Genomic DNA, 10,151 nt, shown 5'->3' with positions numbered 1-10,151 from the left:
GGAAGAACTCTGGCCTCTGCAGACCTGGGGCCTCATTTCTAAACGTTGCATATGCACCAAATATACCGACAAAATATTTGTGCGACCATTTTCACGCAAAACTTTGCATTTGTTTAAATGTTACTTGACATGAGAATGTGCTTATCCATTTTACCAAGCGTACGCACCGTCTCTAGTGGTTGAAGTACTGCATGGCATGTAACAAAAACCTAGTAGTAGCCTTGTGCAAATGGGGAATATGTGATGACACTCTTATTCACAACAAAAAAACAGGTAGCTATATATAATAACAAGATGCAATAATTTGCCATTAGTGAGAACAGCTAAAAATCTATTTATTTTCTCTTTACATTCTAAAATAATTAGAAAAAGGCATCTATTTACTATTATTTATTGTAATGGTTTCATCATCGCAAAATAGCCTATAGGCCTACAAAAAGTTAGGATAGCCTACCATTCGTTCCATCTCTCATTAAGACTCGACCCATTCACAGTAGCCTAGTAAATAGATAAGCTATTTGCTCTATGCGATCCGATCCGAATCGCAGTTTAACGGTAGAACAGACGGTTCACCTTGTCCATTGACGTTTGTATACTACATCTGAATATTGTAATACAAATTTCTCAAGTAGCCAATTTGTGACTAGTTTCAACTAGGTGTAACTAGTTGTATGTCGCGTGTCACTACTTCATAGGAGAGGCATTTGAACATAAAAAAAATCATTTGGAGGCAGAAATGCCTTCTGGAACATGTGAACTTTCATGTGCCTTAACAATAAATGTGTATGCCATCTGTAAATACGAATACAATTATTAAATTATAGCTCAGGGGATAGAGAAAATTCTGGCGTTTGAAAAGAGAACACGCAGAAGGCTGTTGTATAAAACACCTATCTCCGGATTACATCTTCAAACTAAGGGCAACCGTGGCATCCGTGATGGAGAGGGAAAAGCATCCATCCATGTGTATGGGTAAGATAGTCTAGCTAGATACATTTTCAAAATGTAATACTTTTCTAATTTTATCAGAAAGCCCTTTTCATTTCAAGTTAAAGTGTACTGTAAGTTGTGTATGATCTGTGTAGTAATATTATTTGTATCTCAAAGCCATTTGCATTGTTAGTTATAGCTTAATGTTAGCTAGCTAGCTAACATTGAACCCGGTTGGTTAGCTACCTGCAGATTCATGTAGGGTAGTACCATTATGAGTTGGAATTATGGTTCATTGTTTAGCTAGCTAAATGTCTAAACAAAACACTCCACTATGCAAGTAACCATTTAACTACACCTTATGTATTGTGTGCATGTGACAAATGAAATTTGATTTTATTTGATATAATATTTATTTACCAGAAATGATAATGTGAAGAACATGATGAGCACGAAAGTCAAATTAGAATATAACGTTAGGCCAACAAGATAGTGTCCAAGTTCTAAACTGCTCCAGTAGAATGCCCTCCTTTTATTTGATCACACTCACAACCATAAGGTATTTTATGTAACTGGCTCGCCATTAACTTGTAAATAATGATCCTGTTGTGAGTTGATTTTCCTGTAATAATGATGACAAATTAGCTAAAGTGAAGACGTTGTCAGCTATATAATATGATCATTATTTGAATTTAATTTAACATTAGCTGGTTAGCTAACAAGATAGAAACGAAACAAAACAATGTTTAGAAAGTTGCTTTTAGTTGCCTGGTTTGTATAAATTGACAAATACTATATTCATTTTTAAACGGGTGGGTTTATTGGTGTTAAAATACACTAGTTATGCTATTTTGGATGACCAGGCTGCTGATGTCATGCAACCTGCAGTTTTTGTGTTCATACTTTCTCATAACGACAACGACAAGTTTGATGTCGGACGACATTAGAATGTTCATGATGTCAATGCAACAACTGTCTATAGACGTAGTATAAACCAGCCTATAGTCTTTGGTTGTTTGGTCCATGGCCTCACATGTGAATGCTTAAAGAGATGGGTGGGGCTAAGGCTGAATGGGTGTATACAAAGAAGGGCTCTCCAGTACGCTTACCAAAACATTTTCCTATAAGTGAGTTTACAAGTTTATCAACTTTCAAAGCAGAATTACCTTCCCATTGTTCCTCAACTGTAGTGTATGATACAGCATATCATTTTCTAGCTCCGAGTTTCTACTTTTATCCAATGTAAAATAAAATAAAATAAAAAAATAAAAATGTTGCTACATAAAGCCGAGTCGAGCCTGTCGGTCACATTATTTCTTTAATAAAACATATTGCATGATACATATACTGTATCATAACCATTGCATAATACATCCCTCACATTTTATGGCCATATTCCCGAAGTAGCCGTAGAAGATATTACCATCCTCATCTCTCATTTCATTGGGCCTATTAGATAGACTATTACACTTTCAAGATTTTGCTCCCTACTGAAGTTTTTTTTTAAAACAGTAGGCAATGTTTCAGATTTCGCTGGCAGTGCAGCATATTTAGGGTCGGGGAAAAAGTAAATGCAACATTATTGAATTCAAACTATTTGTTTACAAGTCCACAACAATTTGCAATTGTTTCTGTCTTTCAGAAATGGTCAGATAGGCTACCGCAAATGTCACTGCAAAAGAAAATATTCTGCCAACACCTCCAAAGACAGTAGATCAAGTTTGCGATTGCTATTTCCTTCAGATAATGTCTTGGCCTAATTCCAATACTTCCAAATTATACAGCAAATAAGGGCATTATTGTCGCCATAGAAGGTGAGTGATGGGAGTTTTTCAGGCAGAGTTTTAATGCTCGTTCACATGCTCACAGTTTTACGATAGGTCTGATTTATAACGGGAAACATGTGAATGTATGACGTGTGCAAGTTTATAAATCTCCATATTTTTGTGCATGCAGTCTTTTCAAAATGACGCACGTAGATATTTAGTGTAAAATGTACACAAAAGGTTATACATTTGGCCCCTGGGCACTGTCAGTAATATGTGTGTGCAAAACTGTATGTTTGTGTGTGTCTGATCTTCCATTCCGCTATACCATTAGTAGGGCTCTGTCAAACGGCTTACGAACAGAGGACCACAGTGCAGTGGGGAGGGCACAGGGCAATGGGGAGGGCACAGGGCAATGGAGTGCAGAAAGCCAACCTGTGGTGCGTTACAGACCGACGCACACACCTGCTCATCATTCTGACACCAACATGCAGGAGGCCTGTCAGAGATCCATGGCATGGTGCTCTGAGTGTTTTTGCATTAAACACTGTAGGGCAGAGGTGGGCAACCCTGAAAACAAAAGCATGCACACATGTTGGCTGTCGCTGCCTAAGATTGTCCACCCCTGCTTTAAAGAATTGTGAAATGAAATAAATATACCTGGTGACGTGTGTTTTGTCCTGTATAGGAAAACAGCATATCTATTATTAAATCTGCAGCAACAGCTAACAGGTCCTGTATGGTTACCAATAGGATCAAGAGAGATCAAGAATCATGGTTATTCACCTCTAATATGTGACTCATTTCAGGAAACTAGGTGTATGTCGCAAGTCACAACTTCACAGGAGTAGAGGAGAGTAATTTGAACATTATTTTAAATGTTTTTTGGGGGGGTCTCTCGAGTGGTACAGTGGTCTAAGTCACTGCATCGCAGTGCTGGCTGTGCCACTAGAGATCCTGGTTTGAGTCCAGGCTCTGTCGCAGCTGGCCATGACCGGGAGACCCATTGGGCTGCGCACAATTGGCCCAGCATCGTCTAGGTTAGGGGAGGGCTTGGCTGGCCGGGATGTCCTTGTCCCTTCGCGCTCTAGCGCGAACTCCTGTGGCGGGCCAGGTGCTGACATGGTCGCCAGGTGTACGGTGTTTCCTCCAACACATTGGTGCGGCTGGCTTCCGGGTTAAGCGGTCATTGTGTCAAGAAGCAGTGCAGCTTATCTGGGTCGTGTTTCAGAGGACGCATGGCTCTTGATCTTCGCCTCTCGCGAGTCTGTATGAGAGTTGCAGCGATGGGACGAGACTGTATCTACCAATTGGATCCCATGAAATTGGGGCATTTTTTTAATAATGCATTTTTGGCAGAAATGCCTTCTGGAATATTTCAAATTTTATCCGCTTGAATAATAAATGCATATGCCATCTGTAAATACAAATAAAATGGTTAAATTATGAGCCTAGTTGGTTTAGCCACAGAATAAGAGCAACCTTCCCGCTAGACATGATTGGCTGAGATAGTGAGTAGGCTGGACATGCCGAGAGATGAGTTTGGATTGGTCTGCCATATAGCAGTGTTGTTGTCACGGAACAAGGTGACTGAGTTTTGAAATCAGTAGAATGTCTGGTAGAAGTAGAGTATGATAAGGAGATGAATAGAATTCTTGCATTTGATTGCAAATGCAGAGGGAGTTGAAAAGAGAACAGGCTGCTGTATAAAACACCTGTCTCCGGATTACATCGTCAAACTAAGGGCAACTATGGCATCCGTGACAGAGAGAGAAAAAGATCTGATGATTCTTTTGGCATTGTACACGGTCAGTGTGAACCAGTATGACTGGACACAACGGACAAAGCAAGCTGTACAAACAAAATGGAAACTACACAGGATGTCTTATTTTAATGAAAGGGGTTGCAGTCTGCCATGAAGAGTTCATCCATGTAAGAGTCTAGCTACAGTTTCAGATAATATACGTTTCTAATTTTGTCAGAAAGTTGTTTTCATTGCAAGTTAAAAGTTTACTGTTAGCTAGCTAGCTGACTTTAGATGGGTGGCTCGCTAGCTGATATTGTGTATATGATCTGTATGTAGTAACTAACTAGCTAACATTGAATGGATGGATAGATGCCTTTCACTGAGCTGTGTCAAGACAGACGGGGGTGAGACAATTCATTTATCTTAATGTGATTTTGTTGTTTGCAGGTGCACTACCACAGTCTGGACTTTCACTTCCTGGTCACAAGCCACCAAGTTTGCCGCTGACTGATGCTTCGGCCTCATCAAGCAGCACTTCGTCTGAGATGGCTGGGGTTGTGAAGGACAACACTGTGAAAGGGGTCAACATCCCACAGGTTGGACAGGAAGATGGTATGGTGCTGGTGGAAAGCTATGGCTGGCAACAACACCTGACTCCGTATTTCAGGTCAAGCATTACCAGCACTTCAGGTGAATATCCTTTTCATTGCATTGTATGAGGTTATTCTTCTTATCTAAACTTGGGAGGTGAATTGATGTTGTGCAAGGTTGTAATGTATTCTCAATTTTCTTTGTTATATCCTGTTTTTTTGGTGTTATTGTCACCTAGGAGCGTTCGGAGTCAGTCGGGACCAGGTTTCAGCTGCTGCGCAACGCTGACATCTTTCCTCCCAAGCATCACCTGGACTGGACACAGCAAGACAAACGTATCTTTTTGAGAAGATCAGGGAGCTTTGTGACAAAGAGTCTATGGACATCACATGCCCTGCACCAAAGTCAAGGGCAGGGCAGAAACAGGCTCTCCGAATATAGATTCCCTTGTTCATGCGTGGTTTGGACAGACCAGTTCATCACTAGGAGCGAGTCCACAGTCATCAGCACTATCTTCAGTGCCTCTATTCAAATGAATCTCAGCTAACACACCCACAATTTCTTTATCCTGCTGCTCAGCCACTTTACCCCTGATTGTATCTATATAACTACCTCATCTATCACTGATATCGTTTTTGGTATTGGTCTTGTACATAATGTATATTATTTTCTTTATATTGACATTATCTATTTCTGATATTGTTACTATACAAGTAATAATTTTGCTGTACCGTTTACACCTTGTGTAGAGACAGATCCACTTAGCAAGATGTGGCTGGGGGTTATAGCATTTATTGAAAATGTGTCTGAGTAAGTGCCATTTAATATTTTCATCTGGACACTTTGTTTGCCTGGAATTTTTCCTTATTGTAGGCTACTACTTCTACCACTTTTAATCTTAATATACTACTCACTGTTAAGCATATGACCTCACATGTGAATCCTTAAAGAGATAGGTGGGGCTGGTTTAAGAGGGTGTGAACAATGCTGAATGTGTCACGTTCTTTATTTTGTCTTTATTTAGTAAGGTCAGGGAGTGAGTAGGGGTGAGCAGTCTATGTTTTGTTTTCTGTTTCGGGCCTAGTGTGGTTCTCAATCAAAGGCAGGTGTCGTTAGTTGTCTCTGATTGAGAATAATACTTAGGTAGCCTGGGTTTCACTGTTGGTTTGTGGTTGTTTGTTTCCGTGTCTGTCACCACACGGGACTGTTTTGGTTTTCGTTCATGTTCACATTTATTGTTTTGTATTTCTTAGTGTTTAGTTTATGTTTTATAATAAAGGATATGGACACTTACCACGCTGCGTTTTGGTCCATCCCCTAGCTACACCTCCTCTTCAGACGAAGAGGAAATCTGCCGTTACAGAATGGGTATAGACAAAGGAGAGCTCTCCAGTAGGTATCAAAACATTCAAAGGAACTTTGATGAAAAGTTTATCAATTTTCAAAGCAAAATTACTTTCCCATTGTTCCGCAAATGCAGTGTTTGATATACCATTTTGTAGTTCTATCTCTGCTTTTATCTAATGTATGAAACACCATCTCGAATTTTGTCAAATAACACCGAATCAGGACGGTCAGTCACATGTCTGTGTTAGACCACAGAACACCCTGCTGTGAGGGTCTGAATGGAAGAGAATATAATGTATTATTGCCCACATGTCCTATTTTTCCTCTTCTCATCCATCTGTCTGCTGAATTACCCATTTAGACCCTAGTACAGTCCTTGTACTTGTCAAAAGGGAAGGGATCACAAAGCTTTTGTGATGTGAAGTCTACCATTAGCCCTCTCCACACTCTCTTAAGTGTACTTAAGCTACAGTATATAGAGTACCAGTCAAAAGGTCACACACCTAATTCAAGGGTTCTTTTTGTACTATTTTCTACATTGTAGAATAATAGTGAAGATATCAAAACTATGACATAACACATATGGAATCATGTAGTAACCAAAAAAATGTTAAATCAAAATAAATGTTATCTTTTAGATACTTCAAAGTAGCCACCCAATAGCTTTGCACCCTATTGGCATTCTCTCAACCAGCTCACCTGGAATGTTTTTCCAAAGTCTTGAAGTAGTTCCCACATGCCGAGCACTTGTTTCGCTGCTTTTCCATCACTGTGGACCAACTCATCCCAAGCCATCCCAATTAGGTTGAGGTCAGGTGATTGTGAAAGCCAGGTCATCTGATGCAGCACTCCATCACTCTCCTTGGTTAAGTAGCCCCTACACAGCCTGTAGGTGTGTTTTGGGTCATTCCCCTGTTGAAAAACAAATTATAGTCCCACTAAGTGAAAACCAGATGGGATGGCGTGTCATTATAGAATGTTGTGGTAGCCATGCTGGTTAAGTGTGCCTTGAATTCTAAATAAATCTCTGACAGTGTCACCAGCATAGCACCCCCACACCATCACACCTCCTCCTCCTCCATGCTTCACAGTGGGAACCATACATGCGGAGATCATCCGTTCAACAAAAATCCCAAATTTTGACTCATCAGACCAAAGGACAGATTTCCACCGGTCTAATGTCCATTGCTCGTGTTTCTTGGCCCAAGCAAGTCTCTTCTTCTTAATGGTGTCCTTTAGTAGTGGTTTCTTTGCAGCAATTTGACCATATAGACAGATTCACGGTCTCCTCTGAACAGTTGATGCCGAGATGTATCTGTTACTTGAACTCTGTGAAGCATTTATTTGGGCCGTAATATGAGGTGCAGTTAACTCTAATGAACTTATCCTCTGCAGCAGAGGTAACTCTGGGTCTTTCTTCCCTGTGGCGGTCCTCATGAGAGACAGTTTCATCATAGCGTTTAATGGCTTTTGCGACTGCACTTGAAGAAACTTTCAAAGTTCTTAATGTTCCTGATTGACTGACCTTCATGTCTTAAAGTAATGATGGACTGTCGTTTCTCTTTGCTTATTTGAGCTGTTCCCTGCCATAATATGGACTTGGTCTTTTACTAATATGGACTTGGTCTTTTACCAAATAGGGCTATCTTCTCTATACCACCCCTACCTTGTCACAACACAACTGATTGGCTCAAACACATTTAAAAAGGAGAGAAATTCCACAAATTAAGTTAACAAGGCACACCTGTTAATTGAAATGCATTCCAGGTGACTACTTCATGAAGCTGTTTGAGAGAATATTATCTTCTTAAAATTTGATTTTATACCTAATCCTAACTAATGAAGGCCATGATTGATGAGTTGGTCCAACAGACCATTCGTACATTTGGGCGGAAGTGTCTGGGAACGAGATTTGGTGTAATTTGACTAACATGACATCACTTTAGACCATATTCTAATCCTTTGACCCAAAATGTCACCCTTTATAAAGCACATGTTTATATCATATTCAACACACGTGGGTTATGTCACACAGTTATGCCTCATCTATGAACCCTTTATAAACCTCATGACATAGGGTTAGATACTTTATAACACATGTATGTAGTGCTTATGAAGGCATTATGAAGGCTTTATGAAGCCTTTACAAGCTGAACATCATTTAAAGCGGGACCCAAGCAATCTGTTTTACAACAGCAAGAAATGAACAAACTCTATGCCCTGAGGCTAAATTTGCCTAATATTGCCTAACTACCCACTAAATGTGTCGCAGGTGGCTACTGCAAGAACATTTCAACACAACTGTCTTTTAAGTAAGCCAAAACATCTTTGACTGTTGCTGTGCTTTTGTAAACATTTAGAGAGCCCGTCAGAATTTGTTGCTGCTTTTACTTCAGGATAAAAGAGCCCATTAGACATTCATTATTTCCCCATCCATTACTTATTACTCACGTTCTTGATAATGTGGATTGTTAATGGAGTTACTCTTGTTGATGAAGAGTTTCTGCCCATTCTCTTCCACCAATACATTCATTACACAGAGAACGACTTCCTATTTCTAGTAAGCTTCAGTGAGGAGGACGGAAGTAATGGCCGCTCTGACATAAACTATACAAACTATACCATACTAATATTTACACATGGCTCCATTAGATAAACTGGCGGCTAATTGTACCATTCCACAACTCATAACAACTCGTGGCCTCCATTAGCGCCAATGTAATTAGTTGTAATTTGCATCATTAAAGAGCAAACAATGGCCTAATCATTTATGAATACTCAATCAGAAGATAATTACCGTAACTTGATCTGCATCTTCAGGCGGCAGGCTGGAAAGGAGAGGAGGAGAGGACGTAGTCAGATTACAGGACATTATCTTTCTCTCTCTCTCTCTCTCTCTCTGTGTTTGTCTGTGTGTGTGTGTGTGTGTGTGTGTGTGTGTGTGTGTGTGTGTGTGTGTGTGTGTGTGTGTGTGTGTGTGTGTGTGTGTGTGTGTGTGTGTGTGTGTGTGTGTGTGTGTGTGTGTGTGTGTGTGTGTGTGTGTGTGTGTGTGTCTCTTTCTCACAGCTGAAACAAACACACTAATTTAGTCACTGGGAAACAACTGTGTTTGTTCATGTCTGGTGGCTTGTCATGTGAAATTGTAAAAGATTTGTCCTTCTCATGTACAGTATATCACAAAAGTGAGTACACCCCTCACATTTTTGTAAATACGAGTGTTTCTTTTCATGTGACAACACTGAAAAAATGACACTTTGCTACAATGTAAAGTAGTGAGTGTACAGCTTGCATAACAGTGTAAATTTGCTGTCTCCTCAAAATAACTCAACACAGCCATTAATGTCTAAACCGCTGGCAACAAAAGTGAGTACACCCCTAAGTGAAAATGTCCAAATTGGGCCCAATTATCCATTTTCCCTCCCCGGTGTCATGTGACTCATTAGTGTAACAAGGTCTCAGGTGTGAATGGGGAGCAGGTGTGTTAAATTTGGTGTCATCGCTCTTATACTGACTGGTCATTGGAAGTTCAACATGGCACCTCATGGCAAAGAACTCTCAGAGGATCTGAAAAAAAGAATTGTTGCTCCACATCAAGATGGCCTGGGCTATAAGAAGATTGCCAAGACCCTGAAACTGAGCTGCAGCACAGTGGCCAAGACCATACAGCGGTTTAACTGGACAGCTTCCACTCAGAACAGGCCTGAGTGCACGTGCTCAGCATCATATCCAGAGGTTGTCTTTGGGAAATAGACATATGAGTGCTGCCAGCA

The 10,151-nt window shown here is 40.3% G+C and overlaps 1 long non-coding RNA gene across 1 annotated transcript; it reads right to left on the bottom strand.

Moving 5' to 3' along the window:
- Positions 1–2,236: 2,236 nt before the first annotated feature.
- On the bottom strand, positions 2,237–9,289 carry LOC135556277 (uncharacterized). The gene is made up of 4 exons (XR_010457969.1): positions 9,179–9,289; positions 7,081–7,293; positions 6,329–6,385; positions 2,237–5,349 (listed from the first exon to the last, which is right to left on the bottom strand). It is a non-coding gene; the product is annotated as an uncharacterized LOC135556277 (long non-coding RNA).
- Between the last annotated feature and the right edge of the window lie 862 nt (positions 9,290–10,151).

This window comes from Oncorhynchus masou, chromosome 15, assembly GCF_036934945.1.
Source record: "Oncorhynchus masou masou isolate Uvic2021 chromosome 15, UVic_Omas_1.1, whole genome shotgun sequence".
In the NCBI taxonomy this organism is placed as follows: Eukaryota; Metazoa; Chordata; class Actinopteri; order Salmoniformes; family Salmonidae; genus Oncorhynchus; species Oncorhynchus masou.
Note: the sequence above shows the minus strand (reverse complement) of the source record. Positions and strands in the feature narration are given on the sequence as shown.